The 12,481-nt window shown below is 52.5% G+C and overlaps 1 protein-coding gene across 2 annotated transcripts in view; it reads left to right on the forward strand.

The window, feature by feature from the left end:
• The first annotated feature begins 5,768 nt into the window (after positions 1-5,768).
• The window catches only part of DENND2A (DENN domain containing 2A), an 82,606-nt gene continuing 75,893 nt past the window's right edge, over positions 5,769-12,481 (forward strand). Inside the window, exon 1 of one of the 2 annotated variants that reach the window (XM_074315269.2) lies at positions 5,769-6,027. The gene's annotated coding sequence lies outside the window, so the exon portion shown is untranslated. The remainder of the gene's footprint in view (positions 6,028-12,481) is intronic. The other variant, XM_074315270.2, reaches the window with a different exon arrangement.

Below are 12,481 nucleotides of genomic sequence, written 5' to 3' on the forward strand. Positions count from 1 at the left end.
GCACCTCTCCTCTCAGAGCCTCCATTCCTGCCTCACTTGTCAAATGGAGGTAAGAATAGCACCTGCCTCTCGAAGCTGTTGAAAGCAGTAAATCAGAATCTGTGTCACATGCTGAGCCCCACGAGTCAATAAATGTTAGCAAGTACTGTTATGGATGGTATCTGGATAAATGCAAGTTGTTTCTCTTGCTACTTCATGTGACAGATACAGACAGCTTCACAAATTTGGAGGCCACATTATGGAAGTTCTGCCTTAAGCCTTCGTGGCACCGCCCTTGCTTAGAAAGCCCTGAAGAAATAGCCTCTGTTTGTTCTCATTTGGGTGATCTTTGCTTTTTTTCCCCTGTAGAATCTTCACAACAGAAGCCAGCTAATTACAGTTTCCCATTCTTGGAGCTGTTCTTGCTGGTGGTGTTAACTCGAGTAGCACTAGGTGGCACCATTTGCTTGTGACGTGTGACCAAAGCCTCCTCTGGGTTCCCAGACCCAGCTGAGAAGCAATGGGGCGTGGGGGTAGGGGGCTGCAAAGGCCCACCTGGCTGTGCTTATCTTTTCACGTGTCATTTTCACTCAAATGACAGTGAGTTTAGCATCTCTTATGTAACCTTGTTCCATGGCAGATGCCATGCAGGGCAAGTACTTGTTCAAGACCCTGGGGAAAAGGGTGGGTATATGGAACTGGCTGGCTCGGGGGCCCTCAACCTCTGCACACTTGATACTTAGGGCAGGATAATTCTTTGTTCTGGGGGCGAGGGGGATGTGATGGGGAGGGGAAGCTGTCCTGTGCACCGTCGAATGTTTAGCAGCATCTCTGGCCTCTACCCACAGGATGCCATAAACACCCCCTTTCCCAATCGTGACTTTAAAACATGTCTTCAAACATTGCCAAATGTCTCCTGGGGAGCAAAGTTATCCCTAGATGCAGCTCCTGTGGAGGGCAGTTCTCTGCTGAGATCCTTTCAGCACCCCCATCCTCCCACACTCACTTTCTTTGGAAACCCCTGCACACACCTGCTGCGGTCTCCCCCATTTTGTCCCCCCGTGAACAGGCTCTACACCAGTGTGTCACCAGTGGGGACTTGAGCCATCTCCATGAAAACACCTGGGGCACGTGTGAAACTGCAGACTCCTGGGCCCCATCCCAGCCCCCCTGCATTAGGGTCCCTATGGGGAAGATTAGATTCTGCTTTTTTCCTCCCAAGCAAGCTGTGGCCTCTGAGAGGCAGGGCAGGGATTTAAGGCCTTTGGAGGTCAAAGGCTGAGATGAGGGCCTGCATGGATGTCAGCAGGAGGATGAGCCAGCAGGCTTTAAGTCCACGGGTGCAGCGCCCAGCTCCTAAGTTTGTGTGATGAAAATGTTGAAGAGGGTTCTCGCCTCCCTGCTCGGGTCTGAGGAGATTGTCTAGTTGGCCAGGAGACAGGCAGGGAAGTCGCTAAGAAGCAAGGTGTGGGAGCCTCACGTCCTCAGCATGGTCCAGAGCCACCCGATTGTGTTCTTGAATCACGGTGAACAGGAAGAGCTAGAATCGCTTAGACATCAACATTTGTGCCTCAAAAAAAGAATTGACATCACCACAGTCTTGTTCCCTTCCTGAATGTTCAGCTGGGTCTCCCAAAAGGAACAGGAAGGAATGGAAGCATATAGAGAGGGGTATCTGGGATTGCAGGCCTCACACTTGAGACTTTGCCGAATGGTGAAGGCTGCAGAATGTCCATGACTCTGTCTCTGCTTTTGTCATCAACACCCCAATCCTTGTAAAATTATGAATGCTTTCATTCTTTGTGAAAAAAAAAAATGACCCTCCAAAGTAAGGTAGGGGCAAAGAAGTGAAACAGATGGTTCTTAGGCAAAAAATTATGTTACTGTGGTATTTGCCAATTTGGTGATCCTTTGAGATTCCCTGACAAATGTCAGAGGTCTGTGGTGATAAATGCCACTTCCTCCACAGCACCCCCTAGTGGGCCCCACAGCTGCCCGGTCCCAGCCCCAGCACCGGAGGTAGGAGGTGGGAGAACACCCCAAGAGGGGGAGTGGGGACAAAGTGATGGCAGGCAAAGACAGGCCCTCGAAAGCCCAGAGAGGACGAAGGAGCCCTGGAGCCCTCAGACTGGGCCCCGCTCCCCTTCCCTTGGGTGGCCTGTGCTGCCCCCTCCCTTCCCCTTCCATCCCACACCTCCTGGATGACTTTTGATTGGGACCAAGAACAAACCAAGGCTGGGTTTGAGGTTTGTGTGGGATGCTTGGCTTGGTTTCGTTTCCTCAGAGGGAGCCAGCAGAGGGTTGTAGTGGGAGGGGAAGGAACTCACATCCAGCCTTTTGAGGCAGGGAGATTGGGCCAAGGATGGGACTGGCAACGGAGTAAGAGTGGCAGGAGGACACCGGCCTCCCGAGGAGGGAAGAAGTAGGATGCCCATGAAGGACTGAAGGGGAGCCCTGCTGCTGGCCCCAGTGACTCAGCGAGCTCAGGTCCCCACTCAGGCCGGTCAGAAGGATGAGGAGGATCTTCTCCAAGGGCAAGTCAAGGTGACTTTTCCCTGCTGAAATAAGTTCCTGCCTTGCTCTACCTCATCCGAATATCATGGGCCTAAGCATAGATAAATGATTCCTCTCCCCATGTTAGCACTCTAGATAAAATAATAATAAGAAGAATAAGAATAATAACATAACCAAACCCCTCATCCATCATCTACTGTGTGCATGATCAGCTACTGTCAGCTACGCACTGGCAGGCAGGTGGCAATGAGAGTGGAGCGGGTTGCTGTTAAGCGGCTGAGAAGGAATGAATAAGTGAGGCAGACACGGCTGCCTGATCTCCAGGGAGTGGGGAGTCAGACATGTCACAGGGAACTGCACTGCCTGTGCCCTGCACAGTAGGGCATATAACCAGGACACAGACTGAATGCCGATCCAGAAATCCCTCGAGAGCCAGTGAGGGGTCCTGGGCACAGCCATTGCTCTCAGGAAACCTGGTGTAACAGAAAGAATGCGGCTGGAGCCAGACAGGCCTGGGCTTTTGTGACCTCAAATAAGGCACATAGCCTCCTGGAACTCGGTTTTCCCACCCATAAAATGGTAGGCGTAATGTTTAATTGCTCAGGCGCGTGGGGAGGATTACATGACGTGACATATGGAAAGTGCCTGGAACTGAAAAGATGCTCAGTAAATGTTTAGCATCCAAGAGGAATTTAAGTGGAAATTAAATAATTTTTGGAGAGATGTTCAAAGGTTCCTTCTCAGGCTCTCTCTTAACCAGGCCTGGCCTCTCCCAGCCCTTGTTCTGTTTCACTTGGCTAGTAGCTGAGATGAAGTGGGTTCTGTGCTGCTGGCCAGGCTCTGGCAGAGGCCCTGGACCTAAAAGGGGTAGGGGAGAGGGAAGCTCAGCTCCGATGGGCGAGCTGCTCCCCCCTCTTGAACCCTGAGCACATTTGTGCTCTGAGAGACTAGGAAATGAGTAACAAACAGACGCTAACCGAGAGCGCCCCCCACGGCCAGGCCCAGAACCACACCCTTTACTTGCTCTGCTTTAATCCCCACCGCGCGATGGTCAGGTGTATAACGGTTGCTGTTTCCACCTTACAGATGAAGACACTGAGGGTTAGAGGCGAAGCAACCTGCTGCAGAGCTGGATTCGGCCTTCCGAGCCCGAGCCCTTGCTCCTCAACAGGAAGCTGAAGGAAGAGGAGCGCGGGGGTGGGGTGTGTGTGTGTGTGGGGGGGGGGGGTAAGAGATGCTCTGCAGCGCTCCATAGCTGTGCCAGGTGGAAAAGGCAGGATTTAAAATCAGCAAAAATCAACTCTTTCCCCCTTCTCCCACCTGCACCTCTCCTGACTTGAGGCCAGGTGCTACCTCCTACCCTGGTTCTCACTTGCCACCGCGGAGAGAAACAGGACAGACAGGGAGGGCGGGGTGTCAGGAGCTGGGAGAAGAGAGGACCATTGAGAGGGTCTTCCGGGCCCCAGTGCAGAGTGCCCACCTTAGAGGTAGAAAACCAGGGCTTGGGAACAACCAGGGGTAGCGTCAGCAGGAGCAGGGCCACAGGGGAAAGGAGGGAAGGCAGCCATGTGTGGGCCCCCTGCCATGGCCACAGAGCCATTGGATGACCCAAGGAGGGAGCAGCCAGCCCTGAGGAGTGCTGGGCTGGGATAGGGGACAGGCAGGCAGGGATGGAAACTTGCATCCCACATCAGGCACCCACATAGCTCATCAGAGTCTGACCGGATGAACTGAGGCAGGAATATTTTTCTAAAACAAGCTAGTGTCCAGAACGCTCAGAGATGAAGGAACGGCAGCCTGCCACCTAGGAATTGTCACTAAGGGGCTCCCCAGCCTCCTCTGTGGCCTGCCTACCCGAGCTGTGACTAGCAATTTGGAAGACACAGCATCGCAGGCAACCGGCCTGTTCTGTGCATGGGTTGGGGGAGGCAGCCAGCTGGGCTCTCAGCTCAGTTGTTCTCCATCTGGCATTTTCTCCACTTTGTCAGTTTGCCTCCTGACACCCCAGGACCCTGGGAATAATTAACCCTCAAGAAGCCAAGTCTCTGGTCTTTTTGTAGAAAGTGAAATCGTATTGAATGCTGCATCAGCGAACGAGACAACAATTTAAACGCTTACACTTGAAAAGGAAATGCTTACCCCCTGCAGATTTGTATTCTAAAAGTTGACGGAGTTTAGTTGCGGTGGGAATGGGAATGAAGGAGTCTAAGGAGCTTTAACAAGTCCTCGCCGAGCTCCAGACATCTGACAGAAGGAGCAAAACCCTCTGCTGAGGAGACAGCTTTGTCCCTGTGACTTTGACATCTGAGTAAACCCGTCAGCGCTCAGGCCCCCGGTCGGTAGAGACGGCCTAGGCAGTACCTAATGTTCCTCACGTTCTGCAATACTTGATTTCTTTCTTCTCCCTCTGTCCTGCACACCCCTTTTGTGGATTCTAGGCTAAGCCTCCCTGTCCCTTTTTTCCCCTCCCTTACACTTCAGGCCCCTCCTTCTAGGGACCCCTGAGCTAAAGACAAGAAATGACTCCTCCTGGTGTGGAGATGGGCTTGGCGCCTTCCCTCCACACCCATAAATCATCACTGCCGGGTCCGTGTCCCTTTCACCAGGGAACTCTGCTCAGAAACCTTCCGTCCCCCCATTGTCCTCAGCATAAAACGCTCAGCGCATTTTCACGTATCCTTCTGTGGCAGTTCTGAAGCATGCGATCTGTGTCCCTTCGTCGTTTGTCCTAGTAAGTGGGGGTAGCGAGCGCGCTGTAGAGTCTCCTCCCGGAAGCTCTTCCTGCCCGCCCGCCGCCCCCCGCGCCGGGTGTGGGAGCCCTTGTGCTCCGCGCTTAGGGCCCCTGGGCTTTCCTTGTGTGTGTCCCGGTTGTCAGTGGCCGAGCCAGACTGCAAGCTGCAAGGGACAAAGTGCCGCCCAGCGTGTCCCAGCACTCACCAACGCGGTAAACGACCGAAGGGAACTGAAGGCAGGGAGTGTCGCCCCCACCTCCGGTCTCAGCCCGGGGCCGAGCGCATCGCGCGAATAAGTCCCGGGCCTGGTGGAGACGGAGAATGCCACGCGGTGGTCTCCAGCAAAGAAAGGGTTAAGCCACCCATTTCCCCACCCCCCAAAAGAAGGCGAGGGGAAGAGTCCGGCAGAAGGTCCTGTTTACTGGAGCTGCTCGAGTCCGCGCGGCCCTGGGAGAGGCGTTGCCGTGGCAACGGGCCGGGCGCCCGCCAGCTGCAGATGAGCTCACTGGAGCGGCGGGCGGGGAGCGGCGGGTGGGGGTCGGCGGGCGCGCGGCCGGCGCTGAGCCGCGGTGCCGCCGCGGGGAGGACCTGGCCCGCCCTGCACTCGCCCACAGCGCCAGCCGGGCGGCGGGGACGCGGGCGCAGCGCGCGCGGCTCGCCGGGCGCCGGGAGAGGCCCGGCAGACACCAGCACGGAGGGCTGCCGGCCATGGCGCCCGCGGCCCCCTCCGCTTGCAGCCCCCGCCCTCCCGGGCGCCCCCAAGCTGCGCCTTGGAGCCCGCGGAGCCGCTGCCCGCCTGGAGGTAAGGGCCGGGCTGGGGGACGGAGAAGGGGGTGCGTGGGGGAACCGTGGGAGGGACGCGCGGGGGGACCACGGACCGTGGAGGGGACGCGCTGGGCAACCGAGACCGTGGAGAGGACGCGCCGGGGGGGAAGGGAGGAGACAAGCCGGAGCTGGGAAGTGGCTCTTTGCAGACCGCAGACTGGGTTTCCCGTGTGCGGACGTGGGGACCGCGGCGCTTCAGCCCGACCTGCGGGACGTGAGCAAAGTCGTGCGCCGCGCTCGGTCCCAGGGGGCGTGAGTGTGTGTGCGCCTGACTGTGGTCAGAATTTGCAGTCTCGGGAAAGCTGGAAGGTAAAGACGATAGAGCGCACTTCTTTCTTCCCCCTTTCCCCTAAGAATGGAGTCTGGAGCCTAGGGGGAGTCTCCTAACACAGGATGTCATGATATTTAAGAGGGCCACGGAGAACTGGATTCAAACCCCCGAGGACAGCCACGACCTCTGAGGGGAATCCTGGCCTTGGGACTGTGGGGAAGTTGGACTGTCCCCCGCCCCAGGAGTACAGAGTGGGACAAGCCAAGTGCAGTGACTCCACTGTAACCAGCTGATAGTGGGGAGGGGAGCTGGTGGACTCTAGCTGGTGTTGAGATGTACCTAAGAGCTGTGACTTGGCTAATGGCCCAAATTACACGGGTAATAATGGTCCCGGGTGATGGGGTTATAATAGACATTCTACAGTAATTTTGTTACTAAACTCGTATGCCCTCCCTGGTTACTACATAAGAGGAAAGAACAAAATCCTTTCTGCTTGCATTATCGAATATTAAACACACCAGAGGAGTGGATTAGAAAATCTTTAGGGTGGCTGCCTAGGATGGAGCAGAATTCTTCCAGAAGTCAAGGGCAAACAGGGACTGTTTTGAGGAAGGGTAGTGGAGCAGCTGGCCTCCAGTTCTTTTGTTCCAGAAGATTTGAACTGTGTCTGTGTCATGTATTTATTGACTTACAGTTCCATGTGCTAGGCTTTAGGAACAGTGATGAATAAGATAGCACTCTTCCTTCCAGGAACTCACCATCCTAGTTAGTCAAACAAAACATTAAAACCAGTCCTGGTCTGGCCTGACCGTGAGTGCTGCACAGTAGGGGAACCCAGAGCAGGGCCAACCAGCTCCGGAGAGGCCCACAGAGTAGGTAACTGCTGGGGCCAAGCGCTGAAAACCTGGCCACAAAGAAAACAAAGTAGGGAAGGTTGTTTTAGGCTGAGGGAACAGCATGTGCAAAGTCACCCAGAGCGAGGGAGGGGGACGAGTAAGTGTAGGAGAATCCATGGTTGAACTGCACTCGGAGAGGCAAGGAGACTCTCACTGAAGCAGGAATAGAGGGATAGGATCCGCTTGGTGTCTTAGGAAGCTCTCGTCTGGAGCAGGAGAAGAGTGTGGCCTGGTAGTACCCAGGCTGGAATTACTGAGCACAGGATGACAGCAGTGATGAGGTGGGATGGGAAGATCCCAGAGATAAAGAGGTAGAACCTAGTGACAGGCTTGGGCACAGAGTGAGACAACTTAGGCTAAAACTAAGTGCGAAGAAACTCAGGAGAAAGCAAAGCAACAGGAGTGGAGATTTTGAATGGCCTGAATTTAGCAGATTACAACACTTGGACAGTGAATTTGGCTCTAAATTTTCTGGCAGCTTAGAGACAAACAAAACTACACTGGATTGCATAGTTTGGGATTTTGGACAACAGAAAGCATACAGATTCATCTTCGAAACAAAACTTTTCCTGGAATTGAACTCAACTGAGACTTTGTCATGTAGATCTTTGCGTAAAAACTGAAGAGTGACATAGAAAAAAAAATGCTCATTGTCTGCGTTACCAAAGATGGGGAGATAAAATTCCACATGGCTGTCTTCCTATACCGTCTTCCTGTTGTGACCTGGGAACATATTGCGTTTCTGAGAGGGACTGAATGTTAGCTCAGGCTTCTGAGCAGGCATGGCGCTGGGGGCCTGGGAATCCTATATGGAGGAGCCTCTCAAATGTAGAAAGAGGTGATTCCTCCTTTGAGGAATACAGAGAACAAAGCACCCAGGTTGCCCAACCCTGAAGGGTGAAGCAGGCACATGGTAGTGTGGCCCACAGGTTAGTGGGCTAAGACTCCGGTCTGGAGAAGGGGCCAGGTAGGGCAGAGCATGCTGGGAAAGAGGGCATCCGGAAACCCTGACTAAAGGGAAACAGAGAGAGTGGGAACAGCATTCGAGGATTCCGGTCCCACAGGCGAGTCCGCATCCCCAGTGGTCTAGGTCTCCCTGCCCTCAGACCTGACAGTAAGCCTGCTTCTAGCGGGTGGGGAAAGGGGGTGGGACTCAAAAACCCAGAGATGCACTCAGAGGCCAGGGAGGGTGGGAACCCTGTTTGCTGCAACACAAAGAATGTTGCAGACAAACAAGGAGAGCTGAGAGAGTCTGCAGACTCAGGCACAGTGTCCCAGCCAGGCCCTTCCCTTTGGGTTCTGCAGAAGGGACAGAACCTGCAGCATCTACATCAGTGCATTCCTAATGTGCCCTGAAAGTCTAAACCATTTCTTGCCAACTCTAGATGTCTTCAATTAACATTGAGTAGCTGGGAGATTCTACTGTCCCCCCATCACATTTCTTAACATGTTTAACTTGGGGTGCACATTAGAATGCACATGTAAGTGCCCAGAAACAACTGTTGCCAAGGCGCCACCCAGCCCAATGCAGTCGCCATCTCTGAGAATGAGACCTGCGCATCAGTATTTTTTAAAGGTCCCACGTGATTTTAAGGTATAGCCAAGGTTGAGAGCGACTGCTTTAACAATCACCAAGAGGACTCATTAGAGCAGGGGATAAAAACTTGAGGTTCCAAAAGCAAGGACCCCAAAGAATTTAAAATTAGACGCCTGTTACTCATAATGAAATCAACTGGCTAATCAGCCTTCAGTATCAAGATCTAAACCATCTTGAACAGGTAGAGGTGAGGAGGCTGGTAACAAACACATTTTATGTGAAGGGGTGTGTGTAGCATTTTTTGAACAGAAACTCTAAAAGCATAATTACAAGGCTTCTGCAGTTACATCTGTCTGGTCTAATACTACTGTGTTTCCCCAAAAATAAGACCTAGCCGGACAATCAGGTCTAATGCACTTTTTGGAGCAAAAATTAATATAAGACGAAGTCTTATATAATATAAGACCAGTGTAATATAATATAATAAAGTATAATACTGGGTCTTATATTAATTTTTGCTCCAAAAGGCGCATTAGACCTGATTGTCCAGCTAGGTCTTATTTTCAGGGAAACATGGTATTGTATGTAGTGCTGCACGTTAACCCAAACTGAAAAGTTTGCACCTTTTTCTTTTCACCTGAAACCTTTCTTGAGTGCTGAGCCTTGGACCCATGGGTTCTTTCTACTTCCCTTCTGATATTCAAGTGTATTTGTTCTCTGACCTATGCCTTCTAAGTTGGAAAGAAGCTAGGAGAATTTCTTTGCAATTTCACATGCATCAAGTCTCAAACGAAAGGAATGAATCTCTAAGGGTTGAATGTCAGCAACTCTGACAAAATAATAGGGAAGCTATGTTGAAGTTCAATGGCTTTCCCAACAACCCTCAAACACACCTTGCAGGCAGTCACTTCTTTTCTTATGGGCAAAGTTAACCCATCCTCCCCACCCCCACCCCCCATCTCTTGAACCCCAGCTCCTTTTTTTGCTTCCTGAAGGCCCATGGAATATCTCACAGGTCCTCACAAGTGACCACAGCTGATCCCTGCTTGTACCTTATGTCCCTCATAGTCTGCTGTGTCCAGGCATGGACCCTTCTTCCTTCACCAGAACCAGAAGGCCTCCAGAGGTACCCCAGGGCCCCTTTGAATCTCCCTCATGGCTACCTAACAGAGGGTTGATAGGAATATCCGCCCCTTTAATTACAGTGCCTGGAACTGAGGCAAGTGATTCACTCCGTTCTCTACACTTGATGTCCAAAAGAGCAATATGTCAGGAAGCCAAAGTCACACCATCTTTTTTACCCTTGTGTTAAAATCATTGTCTAATTTTGGGCGATAATTTGGCCCCACCATCAGTTTGCCTAGAAGTTAGGCCCTTTACCAGGGGGAGCCCAGAATTGCTTTGTCTTTGGCTTCCCGTTGACACTTTGTCCTGGGCCAGCAGTAGGCTGAAAGAGTGGTAAGCCCGAGACCCCCTTTTTTAACTGGCTGAACTACTGAAAACCGCGTTACCAGTCTTTCCCCGGGCCTCAGTGAAGGAAGGGGGTGTCACTCTCGCAGCAAGCTTCAGAAACAGGTTAGCTTCCCTCGGTGGTGGGGAACCCAGAGCTTCCATGCTCCCCTTCAGAAGGAAATGAGAGCAGATGGAGCCGGAGAGTGGGGTCAGGATGGGAAGCTGTGACCTTGCCCTTGGCGTCCTTCCTTTGTGCCCAGGTCTCTGTGGGCTTCGTGTCTTATCAGGAGGACTTGTCACTTCAAGCAGAATATCAAATGCATTTTGTTGTTTTATTTCCTTAAAAGGTACACTTAGGATTTTTACAATTACTTCTGTATACATACTTCTATATATACAAATATATTTATATGTAAACTATGAAAGTTATGTCTGTTGTATACATACAAAGAATAAAATGAGAGTTTGCCTCATACTTTCTCCCTTCTCAGAGGTAAATCCTCCTAGGCATCTTTTTTTCTTTGCATGTATTATATTGTGTTGCTTTATTTTTCACACAAATGGAAGCAATGCTATGATAATTGAACAGTATTTTGTGAGAGTAATTCCCTGCGGTGCCTACATAGTCCTCTCCTTAACAGCTGCCTAGTGTTCCTTTGTATCGATTGATTTCATTTGGTTAACAAATTATCTCCTCCTGAGCAATTGGTTGTTTCTTATTTTAGCCACCACAAATACTTACTGCACTCCTTCCGTTATTTCTGTAAGATAAATTCCTAGAAGTGGAATTGCTGGATTGACATAGATTTCAAAGCCGACCGCACCTTGTGGCCACCCTGGTGATGGGTGGGATTTGGGTAAGTCCATCCGTCCTCTCTGCTGGTTCAGGTGCTTTGACGTAGGCAGACGTGATTCGTTCCATCCCATTGCCTCCCCGCTCTCCGGCTTTCCTTAGTCCCTTGGAGGAGAACCTGAGCCCGAGGAAGGAAGCGGGGTCAGGTGGGTGCCCGGTACTGCGTGTGAACTTCTTGTTCCCACTACATGAGTCAGAGGAGATGGTGTGGGGGCGGAGCCCCAGAGAGTAGTTTCCAGGCTCTCGGCCTCACATAGACAGGTGCCTGGCTCAGGTAGTAAATGGCCAACTGTGATTGCATGGCCATCAGCTGTGGCTAGTTGGCCGTCAGCTGTAACCAGTGAGCCATTGGCCACTAATATAACTGCTGTGGCTACGCTAGGAGAGAAGAAGAGAAGAAGGATGGGGCTAGCAAGGAGATGGCGGCTGGGCTGGCAAGTGTGGATGGCGGTTTGCGGACAGTGTGTATCCAGCCTCCAGTGAGAGTATAGTGCCGCCAGAGAGAATAAAATGGTATGACTCCCCTACCTATGGCTCCGTGGGTGTTCCTTTTTGGCCTCACCATATCCTGCGTTCTTGTATGGGGAGCGGGAGCAGAGACCCCGCAGGCCGTCCCGCACGACAAATGGCGCAGCGAGCAGGGTCTCCCGCATGACACATGGCGTAGTCGGCAGGATATGGTGCCGGCCAAAGCTCTCCAAAGGATGGTGGAGCAGTTTGTGCGTATGAACACCCAGTCTGAGGAAGACCAGGAGGAGCAGCTGCCGGAGAGCTGGACCCCCGTGGAGGGGTGGGAGGACGTGGACGTTTCTCACACCAGCACAGGAAAAGCCATGCAGCTGCTGGAGAGATGGAGCCCCGTGGAGAGGTGGAAAGATGTGGACGGTTCCCCAACCAGCACAGGCCGGAGAAAGCGAAGGTCGTTGCAGCCCTGTGGGCCGGGGAAGTTCCTGCTCAGGCAGCCCGGATGCAGGACTTGTAGTCCCAGGAGGTAACGCTTGCTGAGTCCTCCATGGGAGATGAGGGTGAGGTCAAGGTCGTCCCTCACCCCCAGGACAGCCCTGGAGAATGACTGTGGACTATGGGGAATTGCCTTCCATCCCTAATTTAATGGACTGCTTGACTGTTTGGGAACTGTTGTTAGTGGAACTGGGGGATATTTGCTTTTGTCTCTTGACTGGCCGCCATTGAGAATATGTAAGCACCTTGATTGTGAGTCGCAGTTGTTCCAGCAGGGTACCCTGAGAGGCACAGAGAGAGTGGCAGTGCGCTGAGAGGTCTGGCTGAGCCCTGAAGATACCCTGGCTGTGCCCAGGAAGTCGGGCTGTTCCCAGAGAGAGTGGCAGTGCCCTGAGAGCCCTGGCTGTGTCCAGGAAGTTTGGCTGAGCCCTGAAGATACCCTGGCTGTGCCCAGGAAGTCGG

This window comes from Rhinolophus sinicus, chromosome 8 (genome assembly GCF_057876585.1).
Source record: "Rhinolophus sinicus isolate RSI-liver-muscle chromosome 8, RSI-T2T, whole genome shotgun sequence".
NCBI classification, from domain to species: Eukaryota; Metazoa; Chordata; class Mammalia; order Chiroptera; family Rhinolophidae; genus Rhinolophus; species Rhinolophus sinicus.